Here is a 16,741-nt window from a genome sequence, read left to right on the forward strand (position 1 = left end):
GAGTGAATTCGAAAGGCTTCTTATAAAAACATTTCCTAAATTACTTGCCTATTATAAACATGATGAAAAATTTATTTAGCAGAGCGTGGTTTCGATCCACGGACCTCTGGGTTATGGGCCGAGCACGCTTCCACTGCACCACTCTGCTGTGCCAGGCGCGACATAATATTAATTTATCATCGGAAATCGCTTCTTGAATATGAAAGTATGAATTCGAAAGGCTTCTTATAAAAAAATTTCCTAAATTTCTTGCCAATTATAAACATCATGAATAATTTATTTAGCAGAGCGTGGTTTCGATCCACGGACCTCTGAGTTATGGGCCCAGCACGCTTCCACTGCGCCACTCTGCTGTGCCAGGTACGACATAGTATGAATTTATCATCGGAAATCGCTTCTTGAATATGAAAGCATGAATTTGAAAGGCTTCTCATAAAAACATTTTCCAAATTTCTTGCCTATTAGAAACATGATGAAAATTTTATTTAGCAGAGCGTGGTTTCGATCCACGGACCTCTGGGTTATGGGCCCAGCACGCTTCCACTGCGCCACTCTGCTGTGCCAGCCACGGCATAACATGACTTTACCAATGGAAATCGCTTCTTGAATATGAAAGTATGAATTCGAAAGGCTTCTTATAAAAACATTCCCTAAATCTCTTGCCTATTATAAACATGATGAAAAATTTATTTAGCAGAGCGTGGTTTCGATCCACGGACCTCTGGGTTATGGGCCCAGCACGCTTCCACTGCGCCACTCTGCTGTGCCAGGCGCGACATAATATTAATTTATCATCGGAAATCGCTTCTTGAATATGAAAGTATGAATTCGAAAGGCTTCTCATAAAAACATTTCCTAAATTTCTTGCCTGTTATAAACATGATGAAAAATTTATTTAAAAGAGCGTGTTTTCGATCCACGGACCTCTGGGTTATGGGCCCAGCACGCTTCCACTGCGCCACTCTGCCGTGCCAGCCACGGCATAACATGACTTTACCAATGGAAATCGCTTCTTGAATATGAAAGTATGAATTCGAAAGGCTTCTTATAAAAACATTTCCTAAATTTCTTGCCTATTATAAACATGATGAAAAATTTATTTAGCAGAGCGTGGTTTCGATCCACGGACCTCTGGGTTATGGGCCCATCACGCTTCCACAGCGCCACTCAGCTGTGCCAGGTACAACATAATATTAATTTATCATCGGAAATCGCTTCTTGAATATCAAAGTATGAATTCGAAAGGCTTCTCATAAAAACATTTTCCAAATTTCTTGCCTATTATAAACATGATGAAAAATTTATTTAGCAGGGTGTGGTTTCAATCCCCGAACCTCTGGGTTATGGGCCCAGCAGGGTTCCACTGCGCCACTCTGCTGAGCCAGGCGCGACATAATATGAATTTATCATCGGAAATCGCTTCTTGAATATGAAAGTATGAATTCGAAAGGCTTCTTATAAAAACATTTCCTATATTTCTTGCCTATTATAAACATGATGAAAAATTTATTTAGCAGAGCGTGGTTTCGATCCACGGACTTGTGGGTTATGGGCCCAACACGCTTCCACTGCGCCACTCTGCTGTGCCAGGCGCGACATAATATGAATTTATCATCGGAAATCGCTTCTTGAATATGAAAGTATGAATTCGAAAGGCTTCTTATAAAAACATTTCCTAAATTTCTTGCCATTTATAAACATCATGAATAATTCATTTAGCAGAGCGTGGTTTCGACCCACGGACCTGTGGGTTATGGGCCCAGCACGCTTCCACTGCGCCGCTCTGCTGTGCCAGGCGCGACATAATATTAATTTATCATCGGAAATCGCTTCTTGAATATGAAAGTATGAATTCGAAAGGCTTCTTATAAAAACATTTCCTAAATTTCTTGCCTATTATAAACATGATGAAAAATTTATTTAGCAGAGCGTGGTTTCGATCCCCGGACCTCTGGGTTATGGGCCCATCACGCTTCCACTGCGCCACTCTGCTGTGCCAGGCGCGATATAATGTGAATTTATCACCGGAAATCGCTTCTTGAATATGAAAGTATGAATTCGAAAGGCTTCTTATAAAAACATTTCCTAAATTTCTTGCCTATTATAAACATGATGAAAAATTTATTTAGCAGAGCGTGGTTTCGATCCACGGACCTCTGGGTTATGGGCCCATCACGTTTCCACGGCGCCACTGTGCCGTGCCAGGCACGACATAATATGAATTTATCACCGGAGATCGCTTCTTGAATATGAAAGTATGAATTCGAAAGGCTTCTTATAAAAACATTTCCTATATTTCTTGCCTATTATAAACATGATGAAAAATTTATTTAGCAGAGCGTGGTTTCGATCCACGGACTTGTGGGTTATGGGACAGCACGCTTCCACTGCGCCACTCTGCTGTGCCAGGCGCGACATAATATGAATTTATCATCGGAAATCGCTTCTTGAATATGAAAGTATGAATTCGAAAGGCTTCTTATAAAAACATTTCCTAAATTTCTTGCCATTTATAAACATCATGAATAATTCATTTAGCAGAGCGTGGTTTCGACCCACGGACCTGTGGGTTATGGGCCCAGCACGCTTCCACTGCGCCACTCTGCTGTGCCAGGCGCGACATAATATTAATTTATCATCGGAAATCGCTTCTTGAATATGAAAGAATGAATTCGAAAGGCTTCTTATAAAAACATTTCCTAAATTTCTTGCCTATTATAAACATGATGAAAAATTTATTTAGCAGAGCGTGGTTTCGATCCACGGACCTCTGGGTTATGGGCCCATCACGCTTCCACGGCGCCACTGTGCCGTGCCAGGCACGACATAATATGAATTTATCACCGGAGATCGCTTCTTGAATATGCAATTATGAATTCGAAAGGCTTCTTATAAAAACATTCCCTAAATCTCTTGCCTATTATAAACATGATGAAAAATTTATTTAACAGAGCGTGGTTTCGATCCACGGACCTCTGGGTTATGGGCCCAGCACGCTTCCACTGCGTCACTCTGCTGTGCAGCGCGAGACATAATATTAATTTATCATCGGAAATCGCTTCTTGAATATGAAAGTATGAATTCGAAAGGCTTCTTATAAAAATATTTCCTAAATTTCTTGCCAATTATAAACATCATGAATAATTTATTTAGCAGAGCGTGGTTTCGATCCACGGACCTCTGGGTTATGGGCCCAGCACGCTTCCACTGCGCCACTCTGCTGTGCCAGGTACGACATAATATGAGTTTATCATCGGAAATCGCTTCTTGAATATGAAAGCATGAATTTGAAAGGCTTCTCATAAAAACATTTTCCAAATTTCTTGCCTATTATAAACATGATGAAAATTTTATTTAGCAAAGCGTGGTTTCGATCCACGGACCTCTGGGTTATGGGCCCAGCACGCTTCCACTGCGCCACTCTGCTGTGCTAGGCGGTACATGATATTAATTTATCATCGGAAATCGCTTCTTGAATATGAAAGTATGAATTCGAAAGGCTTCTTATAAAAACATTTCCTAAATTTCTTGCCTATTATAAACATGATGAAAAATTTATTTAGCAGAGCGTGGTTTCGATCCACGGACCTCTGGGTTATGGGCCCAGCACGCTTCCACTGCGCCACTCTGCTGTGCCAGCCACGGCATAATATGACTTTACCAATGGAAATCGCTTCTTGAATATGAAAGTATGAATTCGAAAGGCTTCTTAGAAAAACATTTCCTAAATCTCTTGCCTGTTATAAACATGATGAAAAATTTATTTAACAGAGCGTGTTTTCAATCCACGGACCTCTGGGTTATGGGCCCAGCACGCTTCCACTGCGCCACTCTGCCGTGCGAGCCACGGCATAATATGACTTTACCAATGGAAATCGCTTCTTGAATATGAAAGTAGGAATTCGAAAGGCTTCTTATAAAAACATTTCCTAAATCTCTTGCCTATTATAAACATGATGAAAAATTTAGTTAGCAGAGGGTGGTTTCGATCCATGGACCTCTGGGTTACGGGCCCAGCACGCTTCCACTGCGCCACTATGCTGTGCCAGACACGGAATAATATGAATTTACCGATGAAAATAGCTTCTTGAATATGAAAGAGTGAATTCGAAAGGCTTCTTATAAAAACATTTCCTAAATTACTTGCCTATTATAAACATGATGAAAAATTTATTTAGCAGAGCGTGGTTTCGATCCATGGACCTCTGGGTTACGGGCCCAGCACGCTTCCACTGCGCCACTCTGCTGTGCCAGGTACGACATAGTATGAATTTATCATCGGAAATCGCTTCTTGAATATGAAAGCATGAATTTGAAATTCTTCTCATAAAAACATTTTCCAAATTTCTTGCCTATTATAAACATGATGAAAATTTTATTTAGCAGAGCGTGGTTTCGATCCACGGACCTCTGGGTTATGGGCCCAGCACGCTTCCACTGCGCCACTCTGCTGTGCCAGCCACGGCATAACATGACTTTACCAATGGAAATCGCTTCTTGAATATGAAAGTATGAATTCGAAAGGCTTCTTATAAAAACATTCCCTAAATCTCTTGCCTATTATAAACATGATGAAAAATTTATTTAACAGAGCGTGGTTTCGATCCACGGACCTCTGGGTTATGGGCCCAGCACGCTTCCACTGCGCCACTCTGCTGTGCCGCGCGAGACATAATATTAATTTATCATCGGAAATCGCTTCTTGAATATGAAAGTATGAATTTGAAAGGCTTCTCATAAAAACATTTTCCAAATTTCTTGCCTATTATAAACATGATGAAAATTTTATTTAGCAGAGCGTGGTTTCGATCCACGGACCTCTGGGTTATGGGCCCAGCACGCTTCCACTGCGCCACTCTGCTGTGCTAGGCGATACATGATATTAATTTATCATCGGAAATCGCTTCTTGAATATGAAAGTATGAATTCGAAAGGCTTCTTATAAAAACATTTTCTAAATTTCTTGCCTATTATAAACATGATGAAAAATTTATTTAGCAGAGCGTGGTTTCGATCCACGGACCTCTGGGTTATGGGCCCAGCACGCTTCCACTGCGCCACTCTGCTGTGCCAGGCGCGACATAATATTAATTTATCATCGGAAATCGCTTCTTGAATATGAAAGTATGAATTCGAAAGGCTTCTTATAAAAACATTTCCTAAATTTCTTGCCTGTTATAAACATGATGAAAAATTTATTTAACAGAGCGTGTTTTCGATCCACGGACCTCTGGGTTATGGGCCCAGCACGCTTCCACTGCGCCACTCTGCCGTGCCAGCCACGGCATAACATGACTTTACCAATGGAAATCGCTTCTTGAATATGAAAGTAGGAATTCGAAAGGCTTCTTATAAAAACATTCCCTAAATCTCTTGCCTATTATAAACATGATGAAAAATTTATTTAACAGAGCGTGGTTTCGATCCACGGACCTCTGGGTTATGGGCCCAGCACGCTTCCACTGCGCCACTCTGCTGTGCCGCGCGAGACATAATATTAATTTATCATCGGAAATCGCTTCTTGAATATGAAAGTATGAATTTGAAAGGCTTCTCATAAAAACATTTTCCAAATTTCTTGCCCATTATAAACATGATGAAAATTTTATTTAGCAGAGCGTGGTTTCGATCCACGGACCTCTGGGTTATGGGCCCAGCACGCTTCCACTGCGCCACTCTACTGTGCCAGGAGCGACATAATATTAATTTATCATCGGAAATCGCTTCTTGAATATGAAAGTATGAATTCGAAAGGCTTCTTATAAAAACATTGCCTAAATTTCTTGCCAATTATAAACATCATGAATAATTCATTTAGCAGAGCGTGGTTTCGACCCACGGCCCTGTGGGTTATGGGCCCAGCACGCTTCCACTGCGGCACTCTGCTGTGCCAGGCGCGACATAATATTAATTTATCATCGGAAATCGCTTCTTGAATATGAAAGTATGAATTCGAAAGGCTTCTTATAAAAACATTTCCTAAATTTCTTGCCAATTGTAAACATCATGAATAATTTATTTAGCAGAGCGTGGTTTCGATCCCCGGATCTCTGGGTTATGGGCCCATCACGCTTCCACTGCGCCACTCTGCTGTGCCTTGCACGACATAATATGAATTTATCACCGGAAATCGCTTCTTGAATATGAAAGTATGAATTCGAAAGGCTTCTTATAAAAACATTTCCTAAATTTCTTGCCTATTATAAACATGATGAAAAATTTATTTAGCAGAGCGTGGTTTCGATCCACGGACCTCTGGGTTATGGGCCCATCACGCTTCCACAGCGCCACTCAGCTGTGCCAGGTACAACATAATATTAATTTATCATCGGAAATCGCTTCTTGAATATCAAAGTATGAATTCGAAAGGCTTCTCATAAAAACATTTTCCAAATTTCTTGCCTATTATAAACATGATGAAAAATTTATTTAGCAGGGTGTGGTTTCAATCCCCGAACCTCTGGGTTATGGGCCCAGCAGGGTTCCACTGCGCCACTCTGCTGAGCCAGGCGCGACATAATATGAATTTATCATCGGAAATCGCTTCTTGAATATGAAAGTATGAATTCGAAAGGCTTCTTATAAAAACATTTCCTAAATTTCTTGCCAATTATAAACATCATGAATAATTCATTTAGCAGAGCGTGGTTTCGACCCACGGACCTGTGGGTTATGGGCCCAGCACGCTTCCACTGCGCCACTCTGCTGTGCCAGGCGCGACATAATATTAATTTATCATCGGAAATCGCTTCTTGAATATGAAAGTATGAATTCGAAAGGCTTCTTATAAAAACATTTCCTAAATTTCTTGCCAATTATAAACATCATGAATAATTTATTTAGCAGAGCGTGGTTTCAATCACCGGACCTCTGGGTTATGGGCCCAGCAGGGTTCCACTGCGCCACTCTGCTGAGCCAGGCGCGACATAATATGACTTTACCAATGGAAATCGCTTCTTGAATATCAAAGTATGAATTCGAAAGGCTTCTTATAAAAACATTCCCTAAATCTCTTGCCTATTATAAACATGATGAAAAATTTATTTAACAGAGCGTGGTTTCGATCCACGGACCTCTGGGTTATGGGCCCAGCAGGGTTCCACTGCGCCACTCTGCTGAGCCAGGCGCGACATAATATGAATTTATCATCGGAAATCGCTTCTTGAATATGAAAGTATGAATTCGAAAGGCTTCTTATAAAAACATTTCCTATATTTCTTGCCTATTATAAACATGATGAAAAATTTATTTAGCAGAGCGTGGTTTCGATCCACGGACTTGTGGGTTATGGGCCCAACACGCTTCCACTGCGCCACTCTGCTGTGCCAGGCGCGACATAATATGAATTTATCATCGGAAATCGCTTCTTGAATATGAAAGTATGAATTCGAAAGGCTTCTTATAAAAACATTTCCTAAATTTCTTGCCATTTATAAACATCATGAATAATTCATTTAGCAGAGCGTGGTTTCGACCCACGGACCTGTGGGTTATGGGCCCAGCACGCTTCCACTGCGCCACTCTGCTGTGCCAGGCGCGACATAATATTAATTTATCATCGGAAATCGCTTCTTGAATATGAAAGTATGAATTCGAAAGGCTTCTTATAAAAACATTTCCTAAATTTCTTGCCTATTATAAACATGATGAAAAATTTATTTAGCAGAGCGTGGTTTCGATCCCCGGACCTCTGGGTTATGGGCCCATCACGCTTCCACTGCGCCACTCTGCTGTGCCAGGCGCGATATAATGTGAATTTATCACCGGAAATCGCTTCTTGAATATGAAAGTATGAATTCGAAAGGCTTCTTATAAAAACATTTCCTAAATTTCTTGCCTATTATAAACATGATGAAAAATTTATTTAGCAGAGCGTGGTTTCGATCCACGGACCTCTGGGTTATGGGCCCATCACGTTTCCACGGCGCCACTGTGCCGTGCCAGGCACGACATAATATGAATTTATCACCGGAGATCGCTTCTTGAATATGAAAGTATGAATTCGAAAGGCTTCTTATAAAAACATTTCCTATATTTCTTGCCTATTATAAACATGATGAAAAATTTATTTAGCAGAGCGTGGTTTCGATCCACGGACTTGTGGGTTATGGGACAGCACGCTTCCACTGCGCCACTCTGCTGTGCCAGGCGCGACATAATATGAATTTATCATCGGAAATCGCTTCTTGAATATGAAAGTATGAATTCGAAAGGCTTCTTATAAAAACATTTCCTAAATTTCTTGCCATTTATAAACATCATGAATAATTCATTTAGCAGAGCGTGGTTTCGACCCACGGACCTGTGGGTTATGGGCCCAGCACGCTTCCACTGCGCCACTCTGCTGTGCCAGGCGCGACATAATATTAATTTATCATCGGAAATCGCTTCTTGAATATGAAAGTATGAATTCGAAAGGCTTCTTATAAAAACATTTCCTAAATTTCTTGCCTATTATAAACATGATGAAAAATTTATTTAGCAGAGCGTGGTTTCGATCCCCGGACCTCTGGGTTATGGGCCCATCACGCTTCCACTGCGCCACTCTGCTGTGCCAGGCGCGATATAATGTGAATTTATCACCGGAAATCGCTTCTTGAATATGAAAGTAAGAATTCGAAAGGCTTCTTATAAAAACATTTCCTAAATTTCTTGCCTATTATAAACATGATGAAAAATTTATTTAGCAGAGCGTGGTTTCGATCCACGGACCTCTGGGTTATGGGCTCATCACGCTTCCACGGCGCCACTGTGCCGTGCCAGGCACGACATAATATGAATTTATCACCGGAGATCGCTTCTTGAATATGCAATTATGAATTCGAAAGGCTTCTTATAAAAACGTTTCCTAAATTTCTTGCCAATTATAAACATCATGAATAATTTATTTAGCAGAGCGTGGTTTCGATCCCCGGACCTCTGGGTTATGGGACAGCACGCTTCCACTGCGCCACTCTGCTGTGCCAGGTACGACATAATATGAATTTATCATCGGAAATCGCTTCTTGAATATGAAAGTATGAATTCGAAAGGCTTCTCATAGAAACATTTTCCAAATTTCTTGCCTATTATAAACATGATGAAAATTTTATTTAGCAGAGCGTGGTTTCGATCCACGGACCTCTGGGTTATAGGCCCAGCACGCTTCCACTGCGCCACTCTGCTGTGCTAGGCGATACATAATATTAATTTATCATCGGAAATCGCTTCTTGAATATGAAAGTATGAATTCCAAAGGCTTCTTATAAAAACATTTCCTAAATTTCTTGCCAATTATAAACACCATGAATAATTTATTTAGCAGAGCGTGGTTTCGATCCACGGACCTCTGGGTTATGGGCCCAGCACGCTTCCACTGCGCCACTCTGCTGTGCCAGGTACGACATAATATGAGTTTATCATCGGAAATCGCTTCTTGAATATGAAAGTATGAATTCGAAAGGCTTCTCATAAAAACATTTTCCAAATTTCTTGCCTATTATAAACATGATGAAAAATTTATTTAGCAGAGCGTGGTTTCGATCCACGGACTTGTGGGTTATGGGCCCAACACGCTTCCACTGCGCCACTCTGCTGTGCCAGGCGCGACATAATATGAATTTATCATCGGAAATCGCTTCTTGAATATAAAAGTATGAATTCGAAAGGCTTCTTATAAAAACATTTCCTAAATTTCTTGCCATTTATAAACATCATGAATAATTCATTTAGCAGAGCGTGGTTTCGACCCACGGACCTGTGGGTTATGGGCCCAGCACGCTTCCACTGCGCCACTCTGCTGTGCCAGGCGCGACATAATATTAATTTATCATCGGAAATCGCTTCTTGAATATGAAAGTATGAATTCGAAAGGCTTCTTATAAAAACATTTCCTAAATTTCTTGCCTATTATAAACATGATGAAAAATTTATTTAGCAGAGCGTGGTTTCGATCCCCGGACCTCTGGGTTATGGGCCCATCACGCTTCCACTGCGCCACTCTGCTGTGCCAGGCGCGATATAATGTGAATTTATCACCGGAAATCGCTTCTTGAATATGAAAGTATGAATTCGAAAGGCTTCTTATAAAAACATTTCCTAAATTTCTTGCCTATTATAAACATGATGAAAAATTTATTTAGCAGAGCGTGGTTTCGATCCACGGACCTCTGGGTTATGGGCCCATCACGTTTCCACGGCGCCACTGTGCCGTGCCAGGCACGACATAATATGAATTTATCACCGGAGATCGCTTCTTGAATATGAAAGTATGAATTCGAAAGGCTTCTTATAAAAACATTTCCTATATTTCTTGCCTATTATAAACATGATGAAAAATTTATTTAGCAGAGCGTGGTTTCGATCCACGGACTTGTGGGTTATGGGACAGCACGCTTCCACTGCGCCACTCTGCTGTGCCAGGCGCGACATAATATGAATTTATCATCGGAAATCGCTTCTTGAATATGAAAGTATGAATTCGAAAGGCTTCTTATAAAAACATTTCCTAAATTTCTTGCCATTTATAAACATCATGAATAATTCATTTAGCAGAGCGTGGTTTCGACCCACGGACCTGTGGGTTATGGGCCCAGCACGCTTCCACTGCGCCACTCTGCTGTGCCAGGCGCGACATAATATTAATTTATCATCGGAAATCGCTTCTTGAATATGAAAGTATGAATTCGAAAGGCTTCTTATAAAAACATTTCCTAAATTTCTTGCCTATTATAAACATGATGAAAAATTTATTTAGCAGAGCGTGGTTTCGATCCCCGGACCTCTGGGTTATGGGCCCATCACGCTTCCACTGCGCCACTCTGCTGTGCCAGGCGCGATATAATGTGAATTTATCACCGGAAATCGCTTCTTGAATATGAAAGTAAGAATTCGAAAGGCTTCTTATAAAAACATTTCCTAAATTTCTTGCCTATTATAAACATGATGAAAAATTTATTTAGCAGAGCGTGGTTTCGATCCACGGACCTCTGGGTTATGGGCCCATCACGCTTCCACGGCGCCACTGTGCCGTGCCAGGCACGACATAATATGAATTTATCACCGGAGATCGCTTCTTGAATATGCAATTATGAATTCGAAAGGCTTCTTATAAAAACGTTTCCTAAATTTCTTGCCAATTATAAACATCATGAATAATTTATTTAGCAGAGCGTGGTTTCGATCCCCGGACCTCTGGGTTATGGGACAGCACGCTTCCACTGCGCCACTCTGCTGTGCCAGGTACGACATAATATGAATTTATCATCGGAAATCGCTTCTTGAATATGAAAGTATGAATTCGAAAGGCTTCTCATAGAAACATTTTCCAAATTTCTTGCCTATTATAAACATGATGAAAATTTTATTTAGCAGAGCGTGGTTTCGATCCACGGACCTCTGGGTTATAGGCCCAGCACGCTTCCACTGCGCCACTCTGCTGTGCTAGGCGCTACATAATATTAATTTATCATCGGAAATCGCTTCTTGAATATGAAAGTATGAATTCCAAAGGCTTCTTATAAAAACATTTCCTAAATTTCTTGCCAATTATAAACACCATGAATAATTTATTTAGCAGAGCGTGGTTTCGATCCACGGACCTCTGGGTTATGGGCCAGCACGCTTCCACTGCGCCACTCTGCTGTGCCAGGTACGACATAATATGAGTTTATCATCGGAAATCGCTTCTTGAATATGAAAGTATGAATTCGAAAGGCTTCTCATAAAAACATTTTCCAAATTTCTTGCCTATTATAAACATGATGAAAAAATTATTTAGCAGGGTGTGGTTTCGATCCCCGGACCTCTGGGTTATGGGCCCAGCAGGGTTCCACTGCGCCACTCTGCTGAGCCAGGCGCGACATAATATGAATTTATCATCGGAAATCGCTTCTTGAATATGAAGTATGAATTCGAAAGGCTTCTTATAAAAACATTTCCTAAATTTCTTGCCTATTATAAACATGATGAAAATTTATTTAGCAGAGCGTGGTTTTGATCCACGGACCTGTGGGTTATGGGCCCAGCACGCTTCCACTGCGCCACTCTGCTGTGCCAGGCGCGACATAATATGAATTTATCACCGGAAATCGCTTCTTGAATATGAAAGTATGAATTCGAAAGGCTTCTTATAAAAACATTTCCTAAATTTCTTGCCTCTTATAAACATGATGAATAATTTATTTAGCAGAGCGTGGTTTCAATCACCGGACCTCTGGGTTATGGGCCCAGCAGGGTTCCACTGCGCCACTCTGCTGAGCCAAGCGCGACATAATATGACTTTACCAATGGAAATCGCTTCTTGAATATGAAAGTACGAATTCGAAAGGCTTCTTATAAAAACATTCCCTAAATCTCTTGCCTATTATAAACATGATGAAAAATTTATTTAACAGAGCGCGGTTTCGATCCACGGACCTCTGGGTTATGGGCCCAGCAGGGTTCCACTGCGCCACTCTGCTGAGCCAGGCGCGACATAATATGAATTTACCGATGAAAATCGCTTCTTGAATATGAAAGTATGAATTCGAAAGGCTTCTTATAAAAACATTTTCTCAATTTCTTGCCTATTATAAACATGATGAAATCTTTATTTAGCAGATCCTGTTTTCGATCTGCGGACCTCTGGGTTATGGGCTCAGCACGCTTCCACTGCGCCACACTGCTGTGCCAGGCGCGACGTAATATGAATTTATCATCGGAAATCGCTTCTTGAATATGAAAGTATGAATTGGAAAGGCTTCTTATAAAAACATTTCCTAAATTTCTTGCCATTTATAAACATCATGAATAATTCATTTAGCAGAGCGTGGTTTCGACCCACGGACCTGTGGGTTATGGGCCCAGCACGCTTCCACTGCGCCACTCTGCTGTGCCAGGCGCGACATAATATTAATTTATCATCGGAAATCGCTTCTTGAATATGAAAGTATGAATTCGAAAGGCTTCTTATAAAAACATTTCCTAAATTTCTTGCCTATTATAAACATGATGAAAAATTTATTTAGCAGAGCGTGGTTTCGATCCACGGACCTCTGGGTTATGGGCCCATCACGCTTCCACGGCGCCACTGTGCCGTGCCAGGCACGACATAATATGACTTTACCAATGGAAATCGCTTCTTGAATATGAAAGTACGAATTCGAAAGGCTTCTTATAAAAACATTCCCTAAATCTCTTGCCTATTATAAACATGATGAAAAATTTATTTAACAGAGCGCGGTTTCGATCCACGGACCTCTGGGTTATGGGCCCAGCAGGGTTCCACTGCGCCACTCTGCTGAGCCAGGCGCGACATAATATGAATTTACCGATGAAAATCGCTTCTTGAATATGAAAGTATGAATTCGAAAGGCTTCTTATAAAAACATTTCCTAAATTTCTTGCCTATTATAAACATGATGAAAAATTTATTTAGCAGAGCGTGGTTTCGATCCCCGGACCTCTGGGTTATGGGCCCATCACGCTTCCACTGCGCCACTCTGCTGTGCCAGGCGCGATATAATGTGAATTTATCACCGGAAATCGCTTCTTGAATATGAAAGTATGAATTCGAAAGGCTTCTCATAAAAACATTTTCCAAATTTCTTGCCTATTATAAACATGATGAAAAAATTATTTAGCAGGGTGTGGTTTCGATCCCCGGACCTCTGGGTTATGGGCCCAGCAGGGTTCCACTGCGCCACTCTGCTGAGCCAGGCGCGACATAATATGAATTTATCATCGGAAATCGCTTCTTGAATATGAAGTATGAATTCGAAAGGCTTCTTATAAAAACATTTCCTAAATTTCTTGCCTATTATAAACATGATGAAAATTTATTTAGCAGAGCGTGGTTTTGATCCACGGACCTGTGGGTTATGGGCCCAGCACGCTTCCACTGCGCCACTCTGCTGTGCCAGGCGCGACATAATATGAATTTATCACCGGAAATCGCTTCTTGAATATGAAAGTATGAATTCGAAAGGCTTCTTATAAAAACATTTCCTAAATTTCTTGCCTCTTATAAACATCATGAATAATTCATTTAGCAGAGCGTGGTTTCAATCACCGGACCTCTGGGTTATGGGCCCAGCAGGGTTCCACTGCGCCACTCTGCTGAGCCAAGCGCGACATAATATGACTTTACCAATGGAAATCGCTTCTTGAATATGAAAGTACGAATTCGAAAGGCTTCTTATAAAAACATTCCCTAAATCTCTTGCCTATTATAAACATGATGAAAAATTTATTTAACAGAGCGCGGTTTCGATCCACGGACCTCTGGGTTATGGGCCCAGCAGGGTTCCACTGCGCCACTCTGCTGAGCCAGGCGCGACATAATATGAATTTACCGATGAAAATCGCTTCTTGAATATGAAAGTATGAATTCGAAAGGCTTCTTATAAAAACATTTTCTCAATTTCTTGCCTATTATAAACATGATGAAATCTTTATTTAGCAGATCCTGTTTTCGATCTGCGGACCTCTGGGTTATGGGCTCAGCACGCTTCCACTGCGCCACACTGCTGTGCCAGGCGCGACGTAATATGAATTTATCATCGGAAATCGCTTCTTGAATATGAAAGTATGAATTGGAAAGGCTTCTTATAAAAACATTTCCTAAATTTCTTGCCATTTATAAACATCATGAATAATTCATTTAGCAGAGCGTGGTTTCGACCCACGGACCTGTGGGTTATGGGCCCAGCACGCTTCCACTGCGCCACTCTGCTGTGCCAGGCGCGACATAATATTAATTTATCATCGGAAATCGCTTCTTGAATATGAAAGTATGAATTCGAAAGGCTTCTTATAAAAACATTTCCTAAATTTCTTGCCTATTATAAACATGATGAAAAATTTATTTAGCAGAGCGTGGTTTCGATCCACGGACCTCTGGGTTATGGGCCCATCACGCTTCCACGGCGCCACTGTGCCGTGCCAGGCACGACATAATATGACTTTACCAATGGAAATCGCTTCTTGAATATGAAAGTACGAATTCGAAAGGCTTCTTATAAAAACATTCCCTAAATCTCTTGCCTATTATAAACATGATGAAAAATTTATTTAACAGAGCGCGGTTTCGATCCACGGACCTCTGGGTTATGGGCCCAGCAGGGTTCCACTGCGCCACTCTGCTGAGCCAGGCGCGACATAATATGAATTTACCGATGAAAATCGCTTCTTGAATATGAAAGTATGAATTCGAAAGGCTTCTTATAAAAACATTTCCTAAATTTCTTGCCTATTATAAACATGATGAAAAATTTATTTAGCAGAGCGTGGTTTCGATCCCCGGACCTCTGGGTTATGGGCCCATCACGCTTCCACTGCGCCACTCTGCTGTGCCAGGCGCGATATAATGTGAATTTATCACCGGAAATCGCTTCTTGAATATGAAAGTATGAATTCGAAAGGCTTCTTATAAAAACATTTCCTAAATTTCTTGCCTATTATAAACATGATGAAAAATTTATTTAGCAGAGCGTGGTTTCGATCCACGGACCTCTGGGTTATGGGCCCATCACGTTTCCACGGCGCCACTGTGCCGTGCCAGGCACGACATAATATGAATTTATCACCGGAGATCGCTTCTTGAATATGAAAGTATGAATTCGAAAGGCTTCTTATAAAAACATTTCCTATATTTCTTGCCTATTATAAACATGATGAAAAATTTATTTAGCAGAGCGTGGTTTCGATCCACGGACTTGTGGGTTATGGGACAGCACGCTTCCACTGCGCCACTCTGCTGTGCCAGGCGCGACATAATATGAATTTATCATCGGAAATCGCTTCTTGAATATGAAAGTATGAATTCGAAAGGCTTCTTATAAAAACATTTCCTAAATTTCTTGCCATTTATAAACATCATGAATAATTCATTTAGCAGAGCGTGGTTTCGACCCACGGACCTGTGGGTTATGGGCCCAGCACGCTTCCACTGCGCCACTCTGCTGTGCCAGGCGCGACATAATATTAATTTATCATCGGAAATCGCTTCTTGAATATGAAAGTATGAATTCGAAAGGCTTCTTATAAAAACATTTCCTAAATTTCTTGCCTATTATAAACATGATGAAAAATTTATTTAGCAGAGCGTGGTTTCGATCCCCGGACCTCTGGGTTATGGGCCCATCACGCTTCCACTGCGCCACTCTGCTGTGCCAGGCGCGATATAATGTGAATTTATCACCGGAAATCGCTTCTTGAATATGAAAGTAAGAATTCGAAAGGCTTCTTATAAAAACATTTCCTAAATTTCTTGCCTATTATAAACATGATGAAAAATTTATTTAGCAGAGCGTGGTTTCGATCCACGGACCTCTGGGTTATGGGCTCATCACGCTTCCACGGCGCCACTGTGCCGTGCCAGGCACGACATAATATGAATTTATCACCGGAGATCGCTTCTTGAATATGCAATTATGAATTCGAAAGGCTTCTTATAAAAACGTTTCCTAAATTTCTTGCCAATTATAAACATCATGAATAATTTATTTAGCAGAGCGTGGTTTCGATCCCCGGACCTCTGGGTTATGGGACAGCACGCTTCCACTGCGCCACTCTGCTGTGCCAGGTACGACATAATATGAATTTATCATCGGAAATCGCTTCTTGAATATGAAAGTATGAATTCGAAAGGCTTCTCATAGAAACATTTTCCAAATTTCTTGCCTATTATAAACATGATGAAAATTTTATTTAGCAGAGCGTGGTTTCGATCCACGGACCTCTGGGTTATAGGCCCAGCACGCTTCCACTGCGCCACTCTGCT

At 41.0% G+C, this 16,741-nt stretch overlaps 4 non-coding genes across 4 annotated transcripts; all 4 read right to left on the reverse strand.

The window, feature by feature from the left end:
• Positions 1–4,175: 4,175 nt before the first annotated feature.
• On the reverse strand, positions 4,176–4,247 carry TRNAT-CGU (transfer RNA threonine (anticodon CGU)). The gene has a single exon. It is a non-coding gene; the product is annotated as a tRNA-Thr (tRNA).
• A 4,846-nt stretch (positions 4,248–9,093) lies between these two features.
• TRNAI-UAU (transfer RNA isoleucine (anticodon UAU)) lies at positions 9,094–9,165 on the reverse strand. The gene has a single exon. It is a non-coding gene; the product is annotated as a tRNA-Ile (tRNA).
• Positions 9,166–11,346: 2,181 nt separating this feature from the next.
• On the reverse strand, positions 11,347–11,418 carry TRNAI-UAU (transfer RNA isoleucine (anticodon UAU)). The gene has a single exon. It is a non-coding gene; the product is annotated as a tRNA-Ile (tRNA).
• A 5,251-nt stretch (positions 11,419–16,669) lies between these two features.
• TRNAI-UAU (transfer RNA isoleucine (anticodon UAU)) lies at positions 16,670–16,741 on the reverse strand. The gene has a single exon. It is a non-coding gene; the product is annotated as a tRNA-Ile (tRNA).

This window comes from Pholcus phalangioides, unplaced genomic scaffold (assembly GCF_987345545.1).
Source record: "Pholcus phalangioides strain wild (caught in Gottingen) unplaced genomic scaffold, Ppha-v1.0 ptg000012l_1, whole genome shotgun sequence".
Classification (NCBI taxonomy): Eukaryota; Metazoa; Arthropoda; class Arachnida; order Araneae; family Pholcidae; genus Pholcus; species Pholcus phalangioides.